Source organism: Falco punctatus (assembly GCF_963210335.1).
Source record: "Falco punctatus genome assembly, chromosome: 7".
Lineage (NCBI taxonomy): Eukaryota > Metazoa > Chordata > Aves > Falconiformes > Falconidae > Falco > Falco punctatus.
Window position 1 is genome coordinate 69,330,213 of NC_137587.1, and position 26,943 is coordinate 69,357,155.

General features: G+C 51.2%; 1 long non-coding RNA gene across 1 annotated transcript in view; it reads left to right on the forward strand.

Annotated features, from left to right (window-relative positions):
- LOC308066987 overlaps positions 1–26,467 on the forward strand; it is a 44,702-nt gene extending 18,235 nt beyond the window's left edge. Inside the window, exon 3 of the long non-coding RNA XR_013929388.1 lies at positions 1,018–26,467. This is a non-coding gene — a long non-coding RNA (uncharacterized lncRNA). The remainder of the gene's footprint in view (positions 1–1,017) is intronic.
- The last annotated feature ends 476 nt before the right edge of the window (positions 26,468–26,943 follow it).

Here is a 26,943-nt window from a genome sequence, read left to right on the forward strand (position 1 = left end):
AAAGCATGTTTCTGGGGTGAGATGTTATCTGTGAAGCAAAATTGTACTCTCAGGAGCTTTGACAGATTTAGAATGTTTTCCTGTGGCACTACATCACCAGGAGAAAACTCACACTGCCAAGCAAAGACACATCCCCGCCACCAGAGATACTGCCTCTGCCCCACCAGAGCTGCCAAGCACACTCACCCCCCGCCCCATCTCCTCCTCACCCCCTGCCACATCTCCCGGGGCAAAACAAGGCTCAGCAATCACAGGTTCCTGGTGGGGAGAGAGGATTTAGAGAATTGCAGCAGGAACAAATGGCTGGAGAAGTCCCAGCACCTGTCGGTGTTAGGGGCAAAATTCATGGTCTGAAGCTGTTTCTGGTCAGGGCCAGTCCCCTGCCCACTCGACCAAAGGCAAAGGAAGGGCTTGGCTCAGCTGTGTTAATTCCTCAGCAGGGCTGTTTCCCTAATGAGCGCTCCCGAGTGCCAGAGGTGCCCAACCAGTCCTGACAAGGCTCAGCAGGACAGCACCGAGCAGGATCTGGGGACAGCACGGGGAGCTCCCCGCATCCCCAAAACGGGGCTATGAGTGGCACCGCGAGCGGCACTGCCCGCCTCCTGACCCACATGGCCTGAGACACCTGCTCGGCCAGGACTGAGGTGCAAAACAAGACACAGACAGCAGGAACAGCCCAGCTGGCAAGGAGCAGGGTGCTCGCTCAGCACCCACACCTTAAATAAGGCTGGTAGTGCCAGTGGTCGGCTCCTGCCCTGTTGCAATCCTCAGGTACAAGACAGGAACCCACGGCCCAGCCCAGCTGGATGCTCAGCCCAGCTGGGGACACGGGGGCTGGCTGGATGCTCGCACTCAGCCTTCCCACCAACAGCCTGGGCGCAGCAGCAGCGACAGCCAAGATCTCTCTGTGTAGACCAACAGCAAACCAACCCATTTCAAACAGGCCACCAACACCTCCAGGGTGGGAATACTCACCACTTTCTTTTTTTTCATTTTTTTTTTTTTTTTTAATTAAAGCAACACTGCATGGAGTTTCTGGGAACAGCCACGTGCACCTTATCCCTGCTAAGGATTTTGCTCTTGGCTGCAGGTAATAACCTGTGCCCCAAGTTGGCTCAGCAGGAGCAGCACCCGCTTCAAAACCAAGGCTGCACTGGCATTCAGCAACAGCGGCACTGCCCCGAGGAGGAACCGAGGAGCCTCTCCCCTCCCTTCCACCTCCCATTCTCTGCATTAACCTTTTTGGCTCCTTTAATAAAGCAACTGAACAGTTTAGAGTTTTTTCTTCTCCTTTCTCCTGTGTGGTTCTCGGTGTAATCTGCCTTGAATATTTGATGTGGAATCCCTTGTGAGAGCGAGAAGTGTTTTTATGGGCGCTGGAGGAAAACTCTTGCAAAGAAGAAGTGGTAATGAGTACCCCTGAGTACCCTCTTGGTTTCACAACCGCCTATGTTTAAAAATGAGCAGAAATTGGGCAAGTGGTTCTCATCTGGGAGCAGAGCAGCCTCTCGCTCCCAGCAATGCTCTGCCTTCCAGTAGCTCGGTACAGTTGAGCAACACTTGTTTATTCCAATTGAAGCTGACACCAGCAGCAGTCCAGACCAACCAGATGAGCTCATGTGTGTCCTGTTTTATTTCCAACGCAGATTAACAGCATCTCTTTAATTTCTAATGGCCCATTCTGGGATTTGCAGACAGTGTTCAAACAACATTACGGGCTGCGTCTCTGCATGCCCCTCCACTTGCATATCCCCTCTGTGACCAAAATCATGATTTTGCACAGTGCAAGAGCTCTCATCCCAATTACATGGGACGAACTCACAGGAAGCTTCTCATCACACGCGTGCACCTTTTTTTTTTTTTTTTTTTTTCATATCCAGGTCTCTGAATTTAACACAGCAGACACAATCCCTCTCCTTTTCAAAGGCAAAATATTCTCTTTCATTTCCAGACCCCTGTACATCATAACCCAGAGCAAACTCCGCGCAGAGCTGCACAGCGACGCTGTGGCTCAGTGTCAGAATAAATAGCTTTCAGAAGTCCTGGAGGTATCTCTGCTCATCTCGAAAGGAGTTTGCCCCCAAAGCACGCACCTGCGGGGCACTGGGCCAGGCTGGCAGTGGGACGGGGAGCCGCTCCGTGCAGCAAGCCAAGAGCAGGGCTTTGGCAGGGCGGCCGGGGCGAAGGCTCGGGGCAGGTGAAGCGCTGCGGGTGCCTGCGCCTCCCTACGCCTGCTGCACCCCGGCAGGACCGGCTGCCACGCAGCAGGCTGCAAGGTAACAGGATCAAACAGAAACCAGGCTCACGGGTCCTTCGAGAGCAGCGGGGTCCTGCTTCACCAGGAAGCCTGGTGCAAACGGCTGAGCAGTGGATGCTTTTCAAGGGCCACGGCTTATTCACAGGGACAACTGCAAACCAGCCACGGAGTGGGAGGAGAGGCAAAGTGGGACAAATGAGGCCTCGCTGGTGTCCTGCCAAAGCCTGCTCCCTACCCATGCTGCCTACAGGAAGAGCTGGAGCCAGGGTTCGGTGCTCGCAGGGACAAGGCTTTGCAGGCAGCGCCTGCATGCACGGCTGGCCAGCCAAGCCCAGCACTGAGCTCTGCCAAGACTGGGGGTCTGTTTTGGAGATACAGGGTTTGATTATTTTAGCGAGGCTTAACAAGTTGATTAGTGCAGCTTGGGCAAGGCTGGGGGTCTCCCGCAGCTGCTTGGGCTTTGTGTCTGAATACCCCAGGCAACTTCTCCTTCCTGTGCCTCTGGGGGTCCATACACAACCCCTCACCCATGCAAGACCAACAGCCCCAACCCAACGGTGGGATTATCTGCCTGTTCCTGGCTGAACCACGGCTGCCGCTGTGCAAAGGCTGTCTGCAGGCAACGGGCTGGCAGGAGGATGCACCTGCAGAGCCACGGGGGCTCATGTACAGTGCAGCCGCTCATAGAGGCCTTCCAGTACTGAAAGGGGGCCCACAGGAAAGCTGGGGAAGGACTCTTTATTGGGGATTGTAGTGATAGGATGAGTGGTGATGGGTTTAAACTGAAAGAGGGTAAATTTAGATTAGATACAAGGAAGAAATCCTTCCCCGTGAGGGTGGCACGGCGCTGGCACAGGTTGCCCAGAGCAGCTGTGGCTGCCCCATCCCTGGCAGTGCCCAAGGCCAGGCTGGACGGGGCTGGGGGCAGCCTGGGCTGGGGGAAGGTGTCCCTGCCCGTGGCAGGGGGGTGGGACTGGATGGGCTTTAAGGTCCCTTCCAACCCAGATCATTCTGTGATTCTGTGTCCCGCACAGAGGCAGCCCCCTCTCTGCCAGCAGCCCCCCTGCTTGCTCCATGAACCAGACCAACCTGCACAGCTGGAAGGAGCAACACTGAGGATTAGCCAGGCTCTCAGACAAACCAGCATGTTGTAGCAACGTGGGAAAGAGATCTGGTTTCCCCTGAGCTTGCTCCCATCCCCACACTGCTGTGCTGCAGCAGGATCAGAGAACATTATTAAAATAGTGTCATGTTACCTATCAATAATAAATGACCAGAATAAATTCACTGTTCTCTGCTTAATAACCCTACCGGATTTCCATTTAAATATCTGCAAAGAAATGGGTCCTCGTTCAATGAGCCTTTCAGATGAATGCAAGCGCCTCATTTGCAGAGAGGCAGCCCAGGAGCACCTAGCCCAACCTTTAACGGGAAAGTGCTTTTCTTCTGCTGCAGCAAAGGGAGGAAGAGAAGCTTGGGACAGGTGAAATAAATTCAGCATCAGTGATGTGGTCCTGTTTAGATGCTGCATAAGCATCTCCACTCTCAACTCCCCATCACGTATTTGCAGCTGATAACTGCTACCACTGCCGATCCCTGGCCTCCTTGGCCAGCAGCACCATCAGGGTTTCATTACCAGGGACAGGACCTGGGGATATGGCCAAGAGAGATGCAACAGAACAGTGAAGATGGTCCTGAGATGCTCCCAGCTCACAGAAGGCTGTAGCAGCCTCCCCAGATTGCCCAGACAAAGCCACTAAACTCCACCTGACCTGCCCAGTGCAAGGAGCAGCAATGCTGGGAGAGCACAATCCGTCCTGCCACACACCAGCACCCGGGCAACCTTGCTGATTCCAAAACCACACTGTCCTTGGGGATGCTCTGTTCTTTCCCAGGAATGTTATAGCTCAAATGGCTCTTGGCCTTTGTATTAAAGATGCTACAGGCCCAAGGTGGCTACGTTTTGCAGGTGATGGCTCCCTGGAGTGTGATGGAGCATGGTACCCTGGATGAGAGGTACGCCTCAGCGCAGACGCCAGCCTTACAGCCTAAGAAACCCCGCTTTTCCACCACTGCAAAGTGGGACAAAACAAGTGGACCAGCACCAAACAACCCTAATGCAAGTAACAACAGGCCTTTGCTCTCCTACAGGGCTACTGGAGTTTCCCAACAGCACAACCCACCCTAACTCTGCTGTCCTCGGCACATGGGGTGGGATGAGGGAGGGCTAGCACAGTCTGGGTACCCCTGTGCGCATGGGGATGTGGCACACAGGTCCCAGAGATGGACAGAAACACCTTTGCACCAGACCCACTGCCCCGAGCAGAGAGCAGCACTGAGCAGGCATGGGCTGGAGCATCCCAACGGGACATACATGGAAGACGCAGCCTCTGGAGACCTCACAAAGGGCTTCACTTTGGTCCTTCCTGCTGGGAAGGCATGTGCACAGGTCAGCACAGTTTCTTTTGTTTCAGCATTCACATAAAGGAAATCCAAGAGGGAGAACAAAAGGCAGAGGGGATCTGGGGCTACGAGGAGCTCACCCAAGGAGCCAAAGAAACAGCGCTGGTGCTTTGAACATCAGTTATCACCCACACAGCTAACCTAGTGCACGCCTGAACTGGCGGCTCAAAGGTGCAAGGGGTGCAGCACGTGAGTGTGCCAGGAGGCTCATTACCCTCTGCCTCCGCCTGCCAGCCCCGTCTGGGTGCGTGAGCTGGGAGAGAGGTTTTGCGCAGGCACCCAGCAGCTGACCCAAACCCTGCAGGAAATGGAGCACATCAGGCTGGGATTAACCCCAAACAATCAAACAGTCTGGTTATTTGCAACGCTTGCTTCTATCTGATGGAAAACCAAATTTAGGAGCAACTTTCTCTCCTCGTTACATGCCCAAGCAATAAAAGAGTATTACGCTTTCTTCTAGGAGCCTTGTGGTAAGGGTTGAGGAGGGTGGACTCCCTGAATGCTCCTCCCGGCATCCCATCTCCTGCTCTTCTGCAGCCCTCTGCTTTCTACTTGCTTTGCTCTCCTCCGCCCTTCCACACAGCCTGGGACCGGCACAGGGAGCATGAAGGGTTGACGCTAAATGAGATCGCTGCTGCAACGTCTGGCTGCCTCACTAGCCCCCAGCAGCAGGGCAAGCCCAGCTCAGCCCATCTATCTTGCGCTGGGGCATCTGCAGTCACCAAGAGCAGCAAACAGGCATGTCCCAGCCGCAAGGGGCCCAAGCCCAGCGGGCCAGAGAGCTCGGCTCCCCCTGCCCACCAAGCTCGAGCCCAGAGATTGCAGCAGCTCGGAGCCAGGCGCCCGCCTTGCTCCACCGTCCGTGCAGACGAGCATGTCAGCAGTGCTGTTGCGTGCGTTTTATTTTGCTTTTCAAACATGTCAAAGCAGACTGCTTCCCTCCCATTGCTCTCAGATGTGGTTGAATTGTTTTCGCCAAAACTTCCCAAATACAAAGTTTCAACCTAAAGCAGACATTGCCCACAGAAAGTTTTTCCCCCAAGCTAACTGCACAGTTATAAGCAAATAAAACTGGATTTAATAATGGGAAATATTCATCATTCTTGTGCATACTCCTCTGAAGTAAAACCACCCTCGTAGAAGACATCCTTCTCCAGTAAAGCAGAGTTTGTGCTGGGTGCTTACTGCTTTTTGGACCAAAGCACATGGAAGACCAGGTTTATTTTCCCTTCATGTGGGCGCAATCTCATGGCAGTATTCAAATCTCCTTTCCTTATCACCTTAAAAATTACCAAGGAGCTGCTTTGTTGCAGTCTTTTTTCAAGAGGTCCACAAGTCAGCTTCCCCCAAAAGCTTCCCAGCACCATGACGTCCTCAGGTCTACCAGCATTTAAAATCGCACCAGTCACACAGGTCACCAGTTCACAGGCACAGAAGGATCCTATTCTATTTTTCAGTCAAAACCAGTAATGAGATGTACAAGAGTGCATTAAAGCAACTGCAGAAGGGTGGTGGGAGAGCAGTGCTCCGGGGCGGCACGGCTGCTGGGAGCCCTTCACCATCACACACGCACAAGGGACAGTTTAGGAGCCTGCGAACAAGCATAGTCTCTAGGTAGCAGCATCCCATGCCTGCTCCCATCGCCCCACCATGAGATGAGACAGTAGCGTGGAAATATCAACAGTGACACAGGCAGAGAGCACCCCTGGCACAGCCCATTTGCCATCTCCCCATCATCGCTTCCACAGTAAGCAAAGGTTTAATTTGATGTGGTCCTAAACACCTCAGAGCTCTTTGTTCTTCAAGTCTAGAAACTAATTAAACCTGACCGAGGAAGGTTTTCGGATTCTGGGTCGTCTTTTTTTAAAAAAAATGGCAAATCATGAGAGAAATACCACTGAATGTAAAAATACAATACCGTCTCAACAGCAATGTAAACATTGCAAGGAAAGCTTCTCACGACATGGAGTCGTCAGACCTTTACTTAATGCTCATAATGAAATTGCTTTGAATTACACGGTCTCCTTAATGCAAAGCTCCCACGAGAGCAGGGCGCAGTGCCGGAGCCCCGGCAGGCAGGATCAGGCAGCAACATGTGTTTGGAACAGGAGACTCCCGGGTTGGGGTTTTGGATCTGCAGTAATTTGTTATGGGACATTGCGCAAGCTACATCGGGTGTGGGTTTTGTTTTTGGGTTTGGGTTGTTGTTTTTTTTTTTCCAGAGGGGACATAAAGCCACCCCCATTACTGGTGCTCTGTGAAGGACAGCCCGAGGCGTGCACAGCCCCGCAGAGCAGGCTGGGCTCAGCAAGGCGGAGGTGCTTTCCAGGCTGCATCAACACCAGCCCGTCCCCGTGCCCCTCCATGCCACCCAGGCGCAGAGGCTGGGGTTTATTTGGGGTTTCACGGCTGGAGGTTTTCACCAGCGCATGAGGCTTACCGAGGGGTTTGGAAACAGGAAAAATAAACAGAAAGATAAAAGTCCACTTCAATCAAGCGCGGTCTACAGACAGATCTCTCCCAGGATGTAAAAAGGGAGGAAAACCAACAATGCTCCAGGTTATTTTTCTCTCCCAGGGATCCAGAGCAACAGAGAGGACCACAGCAAGCCGAAACAGCATTGCACATACCCGGTTCATTCCAAATTTGGGACTGAAACAGCAGCTTGCCTTGTCCGCATACAACCCCCGCTTCTTCACCCTGCACCCTTGGGCCGTGGAGCAGTGAAAGCGAGGTGAGCTGCTGCCTGATCTGCTGGAGGTGACACTGGGTGCAGGTCCTTGCCCCCACCACAGACCCGGTCAAGGAGGGGACATCACAGGGTGCAACGTTCAGCCACGATGGCACGTCCCCGCTGACTGTCCCAAATAGCCAGTACTTGCCGAGAGCCCTTTGAGGACATCCAGATAAGTAACATTCTAGGCTCCTTTCAGCATAAAAACAATGCAAGAGGCGAGAAAATCTCAGCCTGACACAGGGAAAATCTCATACAGTTTAATCCAAGAGGCCACACGTCGTGCCCAGGAGAGCACGCACACATGCACCCAGAGCGTGCACACGCAGGCCCAGGAGGGCACGCACCCCAGCTACGGCGAGGAGGAGGAGGAGCAGGCGTCTGGTTGAGAAAGGACAGAAAACACTGCAAGTTCTGGCTCTCAGACACCATTTGTCTCATTCTTTCACGATCGCATCCGCCACACACTTGTACTCTGCCATTTCAGGGACAGGTGCCTGGGGGAAGGTCGTGCTCTGTAACCTGACATCAAGGTGCCTCCCTGGCCGGGGAATTCATTATTCTCACTGAGAAGCTGTGATCCCTTAAAGACACTTCGCTGCATCCTTCCATCTTACGCAGCTCTTCTCTGCCAGCCTGGGAGGTGCTTTTAGATGCTGCCTCTAGTTTAAATGGAGGATCACACAGAGCGGGTGAAAACGCAGCTATTTGGAAGTGACAAATCTCCTGTTTCCCCAGGAGCATCTGCAAAGCACAAGCCTCCAAGCAAAGCTCCTCTTCCCAGAAAAGGAAGAGAAGGAAAAGAGCAATGCTTCAAAAATCAGAGCGTCCTTTACAGGGATTAAAAAAGGAAAAAGATGCAAAACATCCCATAAATTCCCATCTCTCCGAGGCAGAGCTGTGGAGGCGAGAGCATGCAGTCGTCTGACAAGGGCAGCACAGTACAGCAGAGTCCTCCACGGCTGTAACACCTTCTCCCTGGAGATCTGAGATCAATTCATTTCCATACTGGAGACAGAGATCATTTGTCAGCTTTAAGAGGGACAGCGTCATCCCCCCGCTGTTGAGCCAAAGCAAAGGCGGACAGCTTCATTTGAAAAGCAAGCATCCCCTCGGGTTTGCTGAAAGCACTCACCACAGCCCCACAGTCAGCCCTGCCAGCGGGCAGTGATGGAGGTGTCGAGCCCTGTGGGGGGCTGCGGGGAACCAGCAGCTTCTCCCAGCCTGCTGCAAGGAAGGGCTGGGAGGCTGAAGGGGCTAGAGTGAGGAGCGGGGTGGAGCACATCCAGCGTCGAGCTGAGCTCCAGGTTACACCACTCCTACGGTTGTACATAAGGGATAAGGCAAGGTCCTGTGGATCTTGTGGCCTCTGGTCCCTCGTTATGTCAAGGGCAATTGCAGAGACAACTCATCCACTCGGCACTGCCAGAAACCATTGCCGTGTTTCTGATACTTGGGCTGGAGGAGGTAGGAGGGAGGATTGCAGACTCATCTCTGCTGCTTATTAATTTTGAATGTTAAGCGACCCACTGCAAAACAAGACCCAAGCCACGTAACCCAGCAGCCCGTGGTAATAGGCTTCCCCATATCAAAGTTACTCATCTGAAGGACAGGGCGAGTGCACGCAAAGGAAGAAAATATTTGTAGAATTCAAGCCTGTGAATAATGTATCAGTCAACGCTCTCCTCTTTTGGACTCGACAAGTACTGTTCAAAGTGCTCAGAAAAAAGTGATTCATCTCTGATACTATTGTTAAAATCCACGCCAATTTGTTCTTAACAGATACCAAGTGCTCTGATGAAGAGCATCAGGAAGTCTTTACAAAATTAGTATTTCTTTCTAAAGAGTAAGTTGATTTATTATACTTCAATCCTAAAAAAGAATTTAAAAGAAAAATCAGAGAGCTTTCTACATTTCTGCCAAAGCAGCTCTTGCGGCAGTGGTAGCTCGGAGCAGGGCTGCCCCACACTAGGACACCAGGCTCTGCTGGCAGCACATCTGCTGCCAACGTCAGAGCTTACGGGGATGGAGTCAGCCAGCGGGCCCTGGCGACTACGCAGGTATCTGTAAGGTGAAAGCACAGCAGAGGCGGGAGGCATGAAGAACTCAATTAACTGCCCATATGTACCCTGACTGTCCATGGCTAGTGTTTAATTTAATTGCAGAGAGAGCAATAAACCTTCCTGGCCTTGTAATGCATGCGTTCATTTCTCATCATAGCTAGCCTTGCCAGCCTGACCACTGTCCATGTGAAAAACATGAAGGAAAACCAGCAAAAACCAGAGATGAGTATCAGGAAAACCGCTCACCGGGAGACACCCCTAAGGAGCTTGGGCATGACTCCCTGGCAGCTACTGCCGTGTCCTCCCAGCCCCAGGCAGCCTCCGGGTCCGAGCCTGTGCCTTGCCAGGAGCTCCCCATTTCTGGGTACTCATTGAAGTACGGACTGAGGGAGAAAGATGTCAATTTGTGGTGGCCAGGAGGCCTCAGTAACACTCACCCACTTTGCCAACTGCCAAGGTCTCTGCTGAGCACTGCAGACAGCTTCTTTGCACAGCTCACAACCCCAGCCCTCAGCAGAAAGGGGCTCACGGGCATTGAGATCCACGAAGTGCTACGCGTCAGCAAGGGAGTGGGAAACCACTGCATCATTATCCAGGCATCAGGTCCTGGTTGGAGGCTGCTCATCAACATCAGAGAGTTTGTAATTAAAAGGCCAAATGATTTGGGAAGAACCGAGGTTAAGGTGATGCTAAGGTGACTTGTAAAAAGTATACCAATGCCTCTGTTAAAGGTCTACAACATACCTAGAATGAACACATCCACCCCTGTAGAAAGGGGCGGGATGCAGTGATACTTGGCACCAGGAACAGTTGGCATTGAACAGGACCCTCCACCGTTCAGAGCCCAGGAGCAAAAATGCACTGCAAGTGAATCCCAGGCATCAGCAGAAGAGCAAAGAAAGGTCCCCCAGCACTTACTACCACTTGTTCCCCAACACCACGTGCAGGACTAAAAGTTGAGATACTACTCACCCAGGAGCAAAGCTAAGACAGCTGAAGCGCTTCCCAGGTCCTGCTCCATAAAATTGCCGGGGAAAATTCGAAGGCAGGAGAGAAGCCAGCACTCTTTGCCATGCTGTTTATCTCAGGCCACTAAATGGCAAACACAAAAACACCCACACCTGATGAACGTGCTCCAGCACTTGCCCCTCTTTGTGCCTCCCTGCCAGCTCCTCTGCAGCGCAGCCCACAGCTCTGTAAGGGCAGATAGGGCCCAGCCATGCTGCACGCACCAGTTCTCCTGCCCAAACCATCACCAGCCCCAACCAGCCCTGGGAGCAATGAGGAGGGGTCCAGCAGAGGGGAAGAGCACTGCATCACCCATCCTGCTCCCCCACAAAAACCCACACAAGGCTTAACCAAGCACCTCCTTGCTGTGTCAGCTGGGCAGGCAGTGATGAAGGGCTTTGTGCCTGTGCCCACGAGACCTTGTCTGGCCCGGCTCGGAGCTGGGGGCTACCAAGCAGCGAGGGGGCTTTTGCAAGCTCTGCAGGCTGCTCGTGAGCTGCTCAGCCGATGCGGAGGGAGCGGAGGATTGCTCCTGCAAGCGCACCTCATGGAAGCATGCTGCAATGGTGCTGAGCGCTGGCACAACTCGGCATGGCACAGCCTGGCACAATCAAGAACACCCAGCCTCTGGGAGCCAGGCCCTTGACAGCAGGGCGTTGCAAAAAGCCCTTTATTAACCTTGTCTTGGGATCCTCAAGGTATCTGACAGCAAAGCAGCTCGCCTGTGTGTGTGTGCACAAGGAGGGGATGCTGGGGCAGCGGCGGGTGTTTCAGGCAGCAATCTCGATGGCTGCTCTCATGCCTCCCCCCCTCGGTCCCCCTCCCCGCATGAGCAGCACCAAATGCTAATGCAGATGCCAAAACTGTGTAAAATGCATGCTGAATTCTGGGGAATTAGGAAATTTCCATTTCAATTCAAATACAAATTAAACTCAAAGTTGTCATCAAAGAAAAGAAGGAGATGAGGATCAAAGTGATGCAACACTCTGGGAAAGGAAAAGATTAAAGAAAGTAAATTGAACAAGATTTTAAAGAGATATTAAAAGGTGTTAATGCAAGCTAATGCAGCTAATGAAGAGAAAAGGGAGGCTATTCAATTAACATTTGCAGCAAGGAGAGGAGAGCTTTCTACACCTCCGCTATAACATCAAAGGGTGGATGCTACCTCTTATTAAAAGGGAACATAGAATATTTAAAAGGCAGAATAGATTAAAATAGATTTCAGATAATTACGTCTACCTCCATAATGGCAACAGTTTATCATTATATTCCAAAAACAAATCTAATAATATGTGCCACATACTGCGGTTAGAAACATTCTTTGAAGTGTTTCAGAAAAGCAGCAATTAAACTAAAGTACAGACGGGTCTGTGGTTTCTCTGGGTAATGGGAAACTTGAAATGTCCAGCTGAAGCTGGGAACTTCACCCTTCGCCCAAGCTCGCCCTCCTGGCCTCCCCTAGCCAAACACCGAGCTGCAGCTGGGCAAAGGGGAGGATGCTCCACACGAGAGGCACGAGCTGCGATATTCCCTGCAGAGAGGAGACTCGGCAAGCCCCACTGCGTTATTAACGTGAGCTGACGGGCGCATGCTGGCAGCCAGAGCCAGCGCATGCTCGCAGGGACCTTCAAGTGAAATTAAGAGACGTGTCCTATAGCCAAAAGGACCAACTGCTCAGCTTCCACCTTTGATCAGCATACCCTGCCATCCTCCCGGGACCGAGCGCTCACCCCGGCACTGTCACAGCAATGCCGCTGCCTTCCTCCAAGCTTCACCAAAAGGGGATGGGGAAGAGGGGGAGAAAAAGCCAGTGAACGCAGACAGACAGACAGACAAAGCAGCTTGACAACCCACAAAAGCAAAATGACAAGCCAAAAGCCTCCTTCTAATCACCCCTCCAGGGTTTTGGTACTGCTGGCAGTGAGGATGCATCGCACATCGGCACACCGCAGTGCCTGCCAGCCAGCTCTGCCGCGGAGCCCAGTACTTCAGCACGGCGGGGTTTAACACCGGAGATGTTGTTTGGTTGGTTTTGAGCAATAATTAAAGATAATTTACTATTTGCAAACACCTCCAAACTAAACAACAAAGACAAGTACAGTACTATCTCGCTGGATCGCAGTGGATGCTATGCAGATTGGATGTGTTTTTACCAGCAGGGATTGCTTACAAAGTTCTTTGCTGCCGGAAGGATTTTATTGTCACAAAACAAAAACAGGTAAAGAAGAAAACCTTGGGAAGAGCAGAGGGCCACAATGCTCCCAACTGCACCAGGAAGCAACGAAGCACCCAAGCCCAGCACAAGTGCAGCCAGGGCAAGGCTGAAAAGCACGTGTGGGAAATGGTGGTTTTCTGTGCTGGCAGCATTCATCAGCTCCAAACTGGAACCTTGTTCAGAGGCTACAAGCGTGCCTCTGTGCAGAAGACAGGCCCTGCACAGCCTGAAGCAATACCCAAGCCAAGGTCCCTTATCCCCGTCCTGTTTCTGTATCTCTGCATGCACAGTGCGCTCCCCGTACCCCACAGCTAGAGGGAAGGAGGCTGAACTCCAGCTGTTTTGAGCCTGCAGGAGCATCCCCAGGGCCAGATCTTCTCCAGGTTTTAAGACAGTCCTGCAACAGCTCCAAAGCCCAGCACTTTCCCCCCAGCAACCCCTCGCTGACGCAGACCAGCCCATCCCTCCAGCACGCTCCCACAGCAGAGAGGCTGCCAAGGCAGAAGCAAACACCAAAGCTTTTTGAAAGTTATTTTCTTTCTGGTTAAGGGGGAAAAAAACAGACACTGCATTAACCCCCAGGCAAGATGTCTGAGAATGAGAATCGATGTATTTTTAATTTCCTCCTGAGACACTCAGCACTGTCCCTGGCTCCCGGGAGCCGGCAGGCTGCCTGCTCATGTATCCCTGGGTGCGGAGAAGCCAAAACCACCAGAACCGGCCAGGACTTGGGTATTTCAGGAGACTCAGACAAATCTGTCAACTGCTTCTGCAGCTGCTGGAGCCATTGCTCGGTGTCTTCAGAGACTCACAGCATTTTCTCAAATGTTGCTCAGAAAGAAAAGCAGGCAGCAGGGAAGGGTCCTCTTTTGTTCTCTTTTGAGGGTGAGGTTTTTTTTCTTGATTTGACACAGATAACAGAACAGCAGCCTGTGTCAAAATGGAAGTACCATGGGCAAACACCTCCTAGAGCTGGTGGTTTAAAGATGCTCAGATCTTGCTGTCACACCAGATCCCTGGTAACACGGGGCAGCAGTGTGTCTGCTCACACTGGGGGAGCAGCCCCCCAGCAGCACTACAACTGCAGGAACACACCACCTGCATAAAGGCGATAAACATAAGGGAGCGAGATCTGACACTGCAGCGATCGACCAGCTCGTGCTGATGGACATCAGCATAGCTTGCATGTCAACCTCGCTCTTCCCTGCTCTTAGCCATACCCGGAGCAGTGCAGCCACAAGGCAGCTCTGGGTCCCACAGGAGACCCCCTCCCGTGAGAACATTTCTTCCCTTCTCCTGTCATCAAACATTTCCAGTTCATTGATCTGGCCATGGAGATGATCTATTTTGTCAAAATCTCTTCTAGCCTTTTTGGGTAATGTTCCTGCCCTGAAATTTCTGTCTGACTTTGAGCTGCTTCCATCCAACAGGGAGGAAGAGGTGGAGTTGTGGTCCAGACAGCAGGGAGCTGCAGACCTGCTCCTCACAGCAGGGACACCATGGACCAGGCACAGACAACCACACTCTGCCCAAGCCAGGCAGCGCTTCAGGAAGCTCCAGCACCCGCTCCTCTGCAAAGGGCATCCCAGGGAGGTGGCCAAAGGGAAGGACCTTCCCCCCAGCCCTCCTCATCCTCACAGCATTGCTCTGACCCCAAGCAGTAAGGAATTGCTCCCACCCTGCAATGGGCTCTGGCAGGCGTGCCAGCACTGCTCTGCTCGTGGGAGGTGTCACTCCCCATCTCGTCCTGCTCCCTCACCACTGGAACACGCAGCCCAGGACCTGCTCCCGCATGTCGCAGCCACTCAGCACTCAGCTGTGGACATGTCCCCAGAGCAAGAGCAAATTGTGCCTTTGTGCCACAGGAGTGCGATGGGATTAGGAAACCTCACCACTAACACTGGTTACGTGATGCAGGTGAGAAAACCTCTTCGCTGCGTTTGATTCCTGTTCTTTTCTCCCTGAAAATCGCCACAAAGTCCAACTGAAGCCCTGCGGGAGGGGTGTCTCGCTGCTGCACAAGTGGGTGCTTCTGCAGATGGGGCTCTCCAGCAAAGCAAACCTTTTCTTTGCAGTAATTGAGCATTTCCTTCAAACGGAATTAGCGAAACCCACAGGTTTCGGGATAGACCGCTCAGCCTGATGAGCGGAGAAAAGGCAGGATCTCTCCATCTAAGCAAGGGCGTAAAAAACACACTGAATTAGCAGAGCTCATTATTTCAAGTGCCAGAGGATTTCGTTGAGATGCAGCAGCTTAATAGCACAGCATTAGCCTGGTGACCTGCTCACCTCCGCCGAAGGAGCGTTCAATCCACTCCTTCTCTGCTATTAGGAGCAGCCCAAGCAGGTCTGGTTAATGACACACCTGAGGACACCCCTGCCTGCCCCTTGCTAACCAGCAGATCATCTGCAGAGCCTGTTTAAACACCCAGCATGGAAAACCTTCTCACCCCTGTTTGGAGAAAACCCTGGGTTTTGGGATTCTTTCACAGACAAATGTCAGCTCTGATGAAATATTTAAATTTTCCCATGGGAGATGTCTAAACAAAACATTAACATTTTGACTTAAAATGTCATTTCACTCTGATTCTTCAATTAAAAACAAAATGACATTTCAAGTCAAAACGTCAATTCAAAACTGATTTTTTTTGTTTTACTTTAGAAACCAAAATTCTATTTCAAGCAAGAAGAGACAAGAGAAAGGCTTGTTCAGGAGTGCTGCTTTCTCCTAGGTTAGCTGATCAAACTCCCCCAAAAAATCAAATTCTGCAAACAACCAGTTTTAAAAAAGTTGGGTTTTTTCATTCAAAAATTCTTCTTCCAGGAAGACACAGATTCCCAAGCTAATTCACATCCTCCCATGAAGGAAAGCTCACCGGGCCATCCGAGGGGGCTGGGGTTGTCCCCATGTGCATAAGCTCCCCATCCTGCTCCACGCAAGAGCTGTTTCCACAGGGAGCAAGGCATCACATGCCCCAAAGGATGCTCTGCTCCACGGTGCTGCCCACCCAGCAAGAGTCTCTACCTGCAGCAGCGCTCAGCTTGTGCCCGTTTTCACTCTCAAGCCACCGGAGACCACAGGCAGCCTTGGCTCCTGGTCGAGGCATTTACTTGGCACTTAACATCATGATCACAGTCAGATCTTTCCTCTGGTAGAAACAGAGTCAATTAAAATTTCCCTGAGAAATTTACTGGAAAAATTTAACATCCTTTCCTTGTCCGTTTTGTTCTATATATATAAAATATTATTTAATGCACTACAAAAATACTTTGAAACCGATTTATCTTTACGCATTACAAGGCCTTTTTCTTCCAGCTGGGAAAACATCTCAGAGCAGGTTCAACTTTTCCCCCCGAGAGGGCCGTGGCATGACTGCGTGGTACCTCGTGGCAAATACATAAAGCAAGAGGAAGATTGCAGACTGCGTTACAGCGTCAGAGGGAGTATCCTTTGGTGTAATTTAAATACTGAATAAGCAGTTACCAGAACAAGTAACTATATGTTAGAATCTGGTGAAATGTTCACAACAAACTCAAAACCATACAAAATTCTCTTGGGTTTGGCCCTCAGTCTGGACTCCAGTCTCAGGTTATATCCATCACGGGGTGCACAGGGGCTGGTTTGTGTGCAGACGCAGCCTGCTGGTTTTATTGTCGGATGAAGATAGTGAGAAACTCCACCTTGCAGTGTTTTCACACTAAATTCAGTCACTGTAACCAACTGCTTGGGGCTTTGGGCTTGCCAGAAAATGGCAGACCCACAGCTGTAATCCTGCTCCTGAGCAGCAGCGTGGCTGCCTTGCTGGCCAGGCTTTACTCTGCTCAGTGAGAACTGGCACCAACACAGCGCTTGGGATGATTAAGAAATGAGAGGGACGGACGGATGGACTTTGGGAGCACCTCTAGCTCTTGCTGGACCCCGATTTCAGCTTACTAGAGCTTTAGGATGAGAGAACACGTTAATATGGAAAGACACAAGGTTGTGCCACACGACCTGAAAAACCTCAGTGCTTCCAGAGAGGAGACCGCACACCCTCGCGTGCCGGGCAGGGAGAACGCATGGGTACCCAACAGGCAGCTCTTATTACTTCCATCGCAATGCACGTGAGGCAAGGGAAGTTTGCACGGGCTCCTGCTGCAGCCCTCCCACGTGCACTAAGCAGACTGCAAAGGCAGGGCCAGCAGGATCCGCAGAGGTGCTCTATAGGCAGCGCCAAGGAGAACACCACACACAAGGTTTGCCGCTTTGAGCGGAGGCACCCATCCCAACATGCAGCACAGGAGGGTCTCAGCCAGGCTGAACACACGTCGGGGCGCAGGCTGGGGCCAGGGCTCCCCTCTGAGCCCCGCACAGCTGGGGCACCGTCAGCCTCTCTGACCGTGATCATATATCGTTATTTCACGCAAAGAGTGACCTTTTCAACCAGGAGACCGAGGGCATCTCAGTCTCTGGCTGCCCTGGGTGCATGGTGCAACCTGCGTTTGTTAAGAAGGTGCCTACCACCTTCTGCTCTCCCAGAAGCTGACCCAGATGGCTGCTCCGGCCCTCCTGGATCTTACTGGATCAAGGTCCCTGGATATGACAGCTAAGGAACACCTAGCCTGCGCATCCCAAGACGGAGGCAGACACAAGCTATTCAACACATGGAGGGTTAGTTCACACATGAACAAGGACTTAAATTTCAGATCTGGATGCTCGCAGGATTAGTAAGGCGGTATTTAGATGCTCAAGTCAATTAGAGACGGAGCGTACGTGGCTCCAAACAAGATCAGAGCACTGCTGTGGATACACACAGACATGGTTTTTCTCCAAAGAGATTATTTATAGGGCAAGGCTGGCAAAAGAGTAGAAAAAGTGGCCTAGGGTTGTGGAGAAATTTGCTCGAGGCCACACCAAATCAGTGCCAGAGCGGAGAAAAGCATCCAGGTCTCCAGCTCCCACCCCAGGCCCTCAACAACCGAACCACATCCAACGGCTTCCCGAAGATGAAGCCAAACCAAACCACAGACTCAGGCAGCGCTCGCGCCTCGGTTTGTCTGAAGCAAGCAAAAAAGACAATGAAAGTAAAATCCATCCTTCCCCCTTGGTCCATCCCAAACCTTTCTGCCAAGTAGATACACCAACAAAGTCAAGCCTAGAGGAAAGGAGCAGGGGATCAAGCTAGCAGCACTCTGCCATGCTCCAGTCGCTGCCTCCAACGATGCCTTTGGAAGCTGATGGCACCCGGCGTCCTGCTTCCCTGTGAGGCCTTCTGCACTGATCCCACACAGCTACATCCCACCTTCCCGCATCCCCAGCAACTGGCGGGGCAGGCTGCCTGCTTGCAACAGCAGCTCTTGGAGCCTGGAGTTCGTGTCCCTCCAGGCAAGGCTGACGAGGCAGCCAAAGGACAGCACAGGCTGACGGCTTCACCCAGCATCTCCTCCACCACAGGCGCTGGCAGCGAGGAGGAGCTCTGCAGATTTCTTGCCGTTACACAGTGTTCCTTCCCCGTACAGCAAAGGAACTGTCACTTTTCTCTAATTAGCCAATTAGGTCCCTAATTAGCTGATGTAATTACTCTGAGGAAGTGATTTCATTTAAGAAAAACCTTTCCTCCCAAAAGCAGACTGAGCCAGCCTGTCACCAGCAGGAAGGGCCGGTGGCTGCTGCCACCGGCGCGGGGACAGTGCCCAGGCGCAGGGCTGCCTGCCGGGGCCGGCGGAAGCCGCTCAGCGCGCGGGGAACAAACAAAGCGTCATCCCAGCCGGAGCAGAGTCAGCGCCGGGCGCACTTCGAACCCACAAAGATAGCTTCCCATCAACAATTTGTTCTTTAGAAAGAGATCAGCTAATCTAATCAGCGTGGCTCCATCTGTCGAAAGGACAAGAGGGAACAAAAAAAAAAAAAAAGAAATAATACTGCTTATTTACATTTTTCGCCTTTCTTGATGTAACTTCTAGATCTAATCAGCACCAAGCTGTGCTTTAATTGGAAATATATAGCAGACGTGCATTTCCCTACAGCTCATTTGTTTCTTCAGCACAAAAATTGTCAGTCAAGGGGACAAGGTGGCACTCGGCACCCTCCTTCCTGGCCTGGGACGGGTCCTCCCGCTCCTGACGAGAGCTGGGGCCACCCCAGGGACAGCTGAGTCCCTGCACGGCTCCTTCCCGCGCCTCTCAGGAGCCAGGAGATGGAGGTGACGTGCTGGAAGGGACTCGGTCAGCTGAATAACTACCAGGCTTGCACCATGCTGTTAGTGGGAGCTCTGGAGGAGATCGCATTGCTGTGACTTTGAAGCCTCAGATGAGCCCCGCATTTTGACTTGGCATCTGTGTACCCCATGGCAGACGAAGGAGCCCAATAGCAAAGCATCCTCCCCAGAACAAGAACAGCTATTTCTGTGTGACGACGGGAATAGCTGCTCTTTGCCGAATGTGACTCGACAAGCACAATATCTTCCCCAGCCCTCCAGCAGCTTTAGCTGTAAAAGTCTATGCAGATATTGTGACCTTTTAAGAAGGCACAGATCTGTGAGGTTTAAATAGCACGCCACAAAGACTCCCAGGCAAAGCCTCTGCCAGAGAACTCATATACAAAGCACTCGCAGAAACAATTTCCAGGTCAGCAGAGATGAAGGAAGAAGAGTGACCCTCCAACTGAGAGGCACAGGGAGCGCGGATGAGCCAAGAGCCCCACAACCTTGGGCAGATCGTGCTGGAGGTGTTGCTGCCTGGAAGCAGCGTGTCAAACAGCGTGAATCCAGGTTGTCAGTGTCACACAAATGGCAACAGTCTAATTTGCTACCAACAGTTTTGAGCTGCAAATTAGCAGCCAAAAGCTGTTAAGTGCTTGAATTCATCCACAGTAATCATAAAGGAATTGGGGACAGGGACGAGACACCCAGTCTGCTCCCCAAAGCTTCACATTAAGGCAGATGATAATGCTGGTATGCAAGTCAGGTCATTAGAGGACACAGATATTTGCACTCCTCCTTTCCCACAGCCCTGTTGGTGGCTAAGCTTGAAAAATCCCCAAGATGGGCAAATGCCAACACACTAAACTGCGGTTTATGTCACCTAGAGCGTTTTGCAAAGTCTCAGTGATCTGCAAATAATTAAAGGAGAAAGCAATCAATCTTGTTGTTCAAAACAGTGATTAGCCTGGGAGAACCCAGCGTTGTAATTCTGTAGGCACCCAGGGGGAAGATGCCGCATGCATAATGATAGCTGCTAGTCCTCACAAGTTCAAGGACCATGGGGTGTTCTCTGGTTGTGATGGGAATTTCCTACATGTCTCTGAGGCTGTGTCATCCTGTGTTTCACAAGCACTTTGCCAACGGAACAGAGAAACAGCTTTGCCGCTTGTCAGGCACAGCCCGGCCCCAGCTGCCATGAGTACAAGTACATTTGTACGTGGCTTTTCCAAGGGCATGACCCAGCCGCCATGCGGAGGCTGAGATGCAAGGAGGTACAACAGCCAGGGCATTGCCGGGCCTCCAGACAGGCAACTGCTAAAAGCTGTCCACATGTGCAGTGAGACAGCTCTGGGGAGAGGCCAGGAGGTGGCTTCACCCAGGTAGGCATGACTGGCCATGGAAGTCCTGCCCCATTTCAGAGGAGCATGCAGAGATGGGAATGCCTTCTCCATACAGGGGCTGAAATGAGCACCGGTCCCATGGATCCTGCCTGCCAGACCGCCCTCCTCAGGGCCTGCAGGATATTCAGGCACTGCGGCAATTAAAGCTGTGACCTGCCTCTACCCTCCACACATGACCAAAGTGAAGCCTGTGGAGTAGCACAAGACAGCTGAGGGCAGAAACCAACCACCAGCACTCACTCCATCTCTTCGAGGGCCTGGTTAGCCAACCTTCATCCAGCCTCATCCATCGTTCAGCATTTCACCACATGGCCGAAAGCCCAGCAGAACCATGCACAAATACAACTCTACTTCTCCCTAATTACGCTGGGCAAAGAGAAAGAAAAACCCCTCCGCAACCAGGAGAGACCAGCATACACACATATGTAGGTCTGTGTAGCACTTCCTACCCACCTTCTGTTGTGCATTTGGATGTCAGACTTTGCATCTGTGGCTAAAGCAACCCACAGTGATTTAGAAGTGATTGCACAGCATTTTGTACGGGGTTAGGTGGAGATGTCTGTTTTGTGTATCATTACGGCAGGCAACAGCGGTTTCTCAGGCTCGGATCTAGCCTTACCACAAGGCGAGGAGGAAATTGCAATTATTTGTTGATGGTTTTTCAAAGCCCTCATCCAAGCACAATGTGCACACAGCTCCCCTGAACCCATCACCAGGCAGCCTACAGACTTTCCGAAAGCTGCCAACAGGAGCTCATTGTTTCTACTCTACTACTACTCACTTCAACACATACCTGCTTCTCTCACACAAGGCAACACCCCTGCCAAGCCAATTCCCAGGGCAGCTGTAGGAAGACTTAGCTTGGAAAAAAGTGCTATTTCAAAACCAAACATAAAACTAAAAAAAGGGGAAAAGGCAAAAAACTTCTCCTTTAGGCCCCACCTCCACAGCTCAGAGCCACCGCGACAGTCAGGAAGCACCAGCCTAGGGAAAGGAGGACTTCCCAGAGCGGAATAAGTTTTTTGTTCCCAGAAACTAACTCCACGGAAGTCATAAGGAATTTCCACTAGCCTTTCTAGGGCAGAAACTCATCCTTTCATCTGTCCCCAGCACACCAATGCGCTGCCTCAGGAACAGGACACTAGATACTACAGGAATACGGGGATAATTGCATAATTCCATTGAACTCGGAACCAGGTCTCGCACTTCTATGTCTCTGTGGGAACTTGCCTCACATACTGCAGCATTTGCTGTACCAGAGCGTCCCTGTCAGGGCAGGAAATACAGACAAAGCAGACAAAGCAGGCAGCACAGCAAAGGCAGGGCTAGTTTTGGCACGATAGTCTCCCTACAATGGGTTCCTGCCTTATGCTCCACGAGAGGACAACAAGCCAAAAGAGATCTTTACCCAGCAAAAATTTTACCTCCTGAATGTCAAGGCACCAGACCCGGATCAGATAAGGGTTTTGGTCAACACAGCCCATCTGGTTGGTAGGCAGAAGGACCTGCCAGTTGTTCTCACGTGAGTTTTCACTGGAGTGCAGTGCTTGTGGCTGAAACCCAGCAGCCCACCACGTGCACGGGGCTGTTAACACAGACCCATGCAGCGTCAGACCCAGCAAGCAATGTAGGAAACAGCTCTAAGGCGGCAGAACTCCCAATTAGCGGAGACTATGAGTCAGCTCAAGCTCCACCACCAAGCTGTGGCCCAACCTCAGAGCTACTCAGCACTCTTTGCCCCGACAGTCCCTGGATCAGTCCAAATGTTTGGCTGCAGAGGTAGAGTGCAGGCACCGGTTATCACACAGCTGCCTTCAGGGAGCATCACTAACCTCTCAAAGCCCGGCCCTGCTGCTGCGCAGGCACTTTGCAAACGCTCGGAGCCAGGGCGGGCACCCGCTGCCTTGCATGAAATGCAAGGAGGGATTTGCATATGTGGCTGAAACTTGTGGGAGCGGTGCTGGTATTTCGCACGAGGCGATGGGCCATCCAAGCAAGAAGGGCTCAGCTGCAATTAGGAAGACAATTTTCTGTAATGTTTTTATTGGGAGGGTTTCACATGCCGATGGTCTCCAGAGGCAGAATTCATGCCTGTGAGGTTTTGCTTCTCAGCCCATCCCTTTGTGTGATACTTAGCTTAAGCTGTATCTGAAAGAACCAGCCTCACTTATTATCAAAGCCACAAACCATCTGGTTCCACTTTCCTGGAGAAAGGGAATGAGTGGAAATCTGGTTTCACTTGGGTTTTCCTTCCCTGGGTTATGCTTTGCTCTATGTTTAATGTTGTTACTGCAATATGATATTTGGGCAGTGGGTGGCCTGTTTCCCCCATTTGAAACTAATTTACAGCTTTGTCTGGCAAAATTGTTGCTTCCAATCAATTAGCACTGACACAGAAATTAAACCATCCTGGGGTCTCAACACATAAGGAAGCAGGTCCTCATTTGTTGGAAGAAATTCTCTATTCAGTAGGGAATCTGGTGGCTCACCCCTCTTCTGTGCCAGGCTGGATTTTTATTTTTAAAGATCCAGACTGCATTTTTAAAAGAGATTTAACAGGCAAGATTGAGATCCATCATGGATGCTATTTTTGTTTTACAGCCCTGACCTTGTTAAGGAGATGGACAAACAAGCCAAAAATGGAGCATTAATAAATAAAGCCTGAATCAATCAAAACATCCACCACTGCCTCAATCATTTCTTCTCCAAAAACACACCAGAGAGTCCCCCGGCACCTTCTTCTCCACTATCTCCTACCAGCCTGCTCAAAAGACCAGTTTCCTTCCCATCAGACACCACACGCTTCAGTTTCTCTCCAATGGCTTCAGCTCAGCATGACCTGCAGACGGTATGATGGGATTCACCATCCAGAACTCCCCTAGGACTGCCATTTTCCTCTTCTTCTAACACCTTTTAGAAACAAATCCCCAGAAACACGGGTGATATGAGGGGCAGCAAACGCTTCATGTCAGAATTGCTGAGCCAGAGCCCAAGCTTGTCCAAAGACCACCCGCAGAAGGCTTAGCTTGCTTCAAAGGCAGCAGCTGCAGCCATGGAGAGTTTTGGCTCTAGGAGCTCAGAATGCAGAGTCCCTGGAGAGCAAACGCTGTCCTGAGGCAGAGGCAAGGCTCCACAGCATGCCTGGCAGCGATGGGATTTAGGCTCAAGGTTGGGAAGCAACATGACTTGCAGCAATGCCACCCTTAAACCCTCCTACTAACAGCAGCTGGTCTAACCTGCAGTCAGAAATGCAGTGTTCACTTCTGACGTAGTCCTATGGGGTGCACCAGCACTGGATATCAACAACTAGCTTCAATCCAAAGTAGGACTCCAAACCTCCATGCAGGGTTTCAGCTCTACACTCAGGAGCCAAGCATGAAGACTGAACAGCCAAAGGCAGTGCTGAGTACCTTCAAGCCTGGGAAATTCATCGGTTTGTTCTTCACTCCCTGGACAGGGGGTGAAGTCCAAGGTCCTGGGTTAAACACGTTACAGGACAAGGTTGAGATTAGCCTTGGCAGGGGACAGATGACCCCAAGCAGGCTCGCTTTCTCACATCACTTCTACAAGTACTGTGACCCTCTCCGCCTTGCCTCCCCTCCCGCACGTGGTCAGATGGCTCCTTGAACAATCCCACCCCAATTTGGGGCAGACTATCCGTCTAGTAAATACAGAGAGCTGACATTTAGAGTCAGGTCAAGAGCTCACATCCCGGTCAGGCGCATGCCTGATCAAAGCTGAAGCCACCCGGGCATGCTGCAGAGCCACACTCAGCCCAGCCTGTGCTTCTGGTACAAAGACAGCAAGCCAGCAGCCTCTGTGCAGAGAAGCAGCACAACGTGCAGGGAGCTCTGGGAAGCCAGCATCACCCTGCCTTCGCTGTGGAACAGGCAGGACCTGTTACGGACCGCGAGACTAGGGCTGCCTTTCTGCTGCAGCTAGGCAAGGGCACCAACCACCACTTGCTGCAGCCCTTTCCAGCGCCAATGTGCACTGTCGGGACATTGGGTGGAGGAAAACTTGGCCCCAAGTGCTTTGCTGAACGCCAGCTTTGATTTGAGCCCTTTGCTCTTCTGCACCCTCAGCTTTCCCTGCACGCAGGCCAGCACATGAGCCTGTGCACTGCTGCTTTGAGATGTTGCCATATGGCACTACCACTGCACGGACAACTCCTGCAAGAGCTCAGCAGCAGCATCTCTTTGCCCAGAACCCGGAGCTGCTAAAAACTGGAGTTTCCAAAACTTCCTTGAACATTTGGACCCTCAGCAGTGCTGCAGAAGTATGGATTGTTTAGAACAAGCAAACAAAAAAAATATGTAACCTCCCTCCCAACAGGAAGAAAAATATTTTTTAAAGTATTGAAGTTTTTACAGCTGGTGAGAGACAGCAACGGGGAAGGCTGGAAAGCAGTCCTGGCCAGCAAATTCTAGCCAAAATAAGAGCATGGGAGAATACTGAACCAGATAGGAAGAAAGAAGATGAAGCAGCTGAGATAAAACACAAGATAGCTGACAGTCTGGTGCCCATGGAGAAGGGCACCAGAGCCTCATAGCTGAAGATACACCAGCTATAGCTGGGAAAATTCCCTGGCTTTGAAGGCCAGGTCTTCCTGGAGACAAACAGCTCTAATCCACACTCCTGAGTAATTCTCTCTTTGGCAACACATCATACCAGCATCGATTCAAACCTCGGGGCAGCTGTACTGGCTTTAATCTAGGTTTTATTTTTGTAAACTACAGTTTCAAGGAGAATGCTCGCAAAGTGGATCTGGGGATGGGTGGCAGGGAGCAGAGCCAGAATCACTAATGTCTGCAGTGGAAACACTTGAGCTTCTTCAAGTACAGGGACCAAATGTGAAAAGCTTTGATCCTAAAAAGCTAACAGCCCTGTTAGAGAGAAAAGGGGTCAACCTCTTCCACTTTTGCTAGGGCAGCTCCCTCTGCTGTCTTTGCTCACCAGCTGTTACCCAAAGATGCAGGTCAGTTCCAGATGGGTTCACAGCAGTATTTCATCAACATGTGGTCATTAGTCTCCTCTGTAAAGTTAACACCTATGAAGAAACTGGTCTCCACAGAAACCAGACTTGAAAAGGAAAATGCCATCCCTGCTACCCCATTCGGCAACCAGCTGGATTGGCCACAGAAGATAAATCACATCCACAGGCTATTGCAAAGCCAGATAAGAGTCAGTCCCTGTCTCTAACTAACATCCCTTTCACATGTGGCCTGATCAGCGAGGATTCAGCATGGTGGACACGTGTGGCATGGCAGGAGCACTGCCAACAAGCACGTTTTGACTAAGAAAGCCAAGTTCACAGAGGCTGGCTGGGTGCTATCCATGACCAGTTCACCCAGTGCCACGCACAGCAGCCATTAGTTCCCAGCTTCCTCCAAGGATGCTGCTTCCGGACATCAGTAGGAAGAGGTCCTGGTCTCGGGGGACATGGCAGAAGGCTTCCCCTCTTTCAGAAGGGAAAGATGCACCCCAGCTCTGTACAATCAATGCTTCCCTAAGAGATTGCGCTCAGATGAGCAAGTCCAGTTCCAGTATGAGTAGAGCTCTTATGCCAGGCTTGTGCTGGAAGCAGACATCCCCTGCAGCAGGAGGGACCAGGGATTAATTCTGTTAGAACCTGCAGTTGACCCCCAATTCTTACCAACTACAAGTGCTTTTAACAGGAAAACAAACAGTCAATCTGACATCTGTGGAAATTAAGAGATCAACTATTTCAGCCTTGCAATAGCTATGAACCATGGCAGACATACTGCTGCTCTCCAGATATCCCCATTTTCTCAATGAAAGAATAATTCAATAGCCTGCCTGACTACCCTTAGGTTTTTTGAAACTGCATTAAACACTCTCAGGTTGAGAGATTAATGAAAATGTCTTCAAGGATATTCAGAACCAGGGGAGATGCACATGGAACAGACTAAACACGAGGCAGGATGGATAAGCAATCTGGCGTGCAACCACTGGCACAAGAGACTGATGGTGGATGTGCACCACCTTTAGATACTCTTCTTCACAGGGCGCTTAAAGAGCAAACATCGCTGATTTCTTTGCATCCATCATCTTTCACTGCACAGACAGGTCCAGGACCAGATGAAGCAATAAAGAATTTTTTTTTTTTTTTTTTTTTTTTTTTTTTTTTTTTACAAAAAGCGAGGGATTTTTTCCACATCTTAGTGTTGTTTTCATTGCTTCTCCTGCTTCAAGGTAGTAGTCTCAACCACCTAAAGCAGTAAGTTTTGAAACAGCTTCCCCTGAACCGTGGAACACTCCTGGTACAGATTTCTTCTCAATTTCCACTTACTTCCCAGTATTACCACTGAGCACAGTATTCCCCCAAAAGCAGCATTCGGGCAGAAAGCTCTGCAGTCGCAGCCAGCTTGCTCTTGTCCACGTCTCTGGCACCATCTGCAGGTAGCAGTGCCAGGCGCAGCCCGGGCTGCCACACTTCCCCCTCCCCAAAAGGGACCAGCAAAGGGTGCCTGGGAAGCAGAAGGATCCTTCAGAATTGTGTGTTTAACCACGGAAGAATAGCACGTCTGATAAGTCAAAGCCCAGCCAGCACAGCAGTGCTGCAATATGCAATGTAATCGTCTCTCCTATTAACATGAG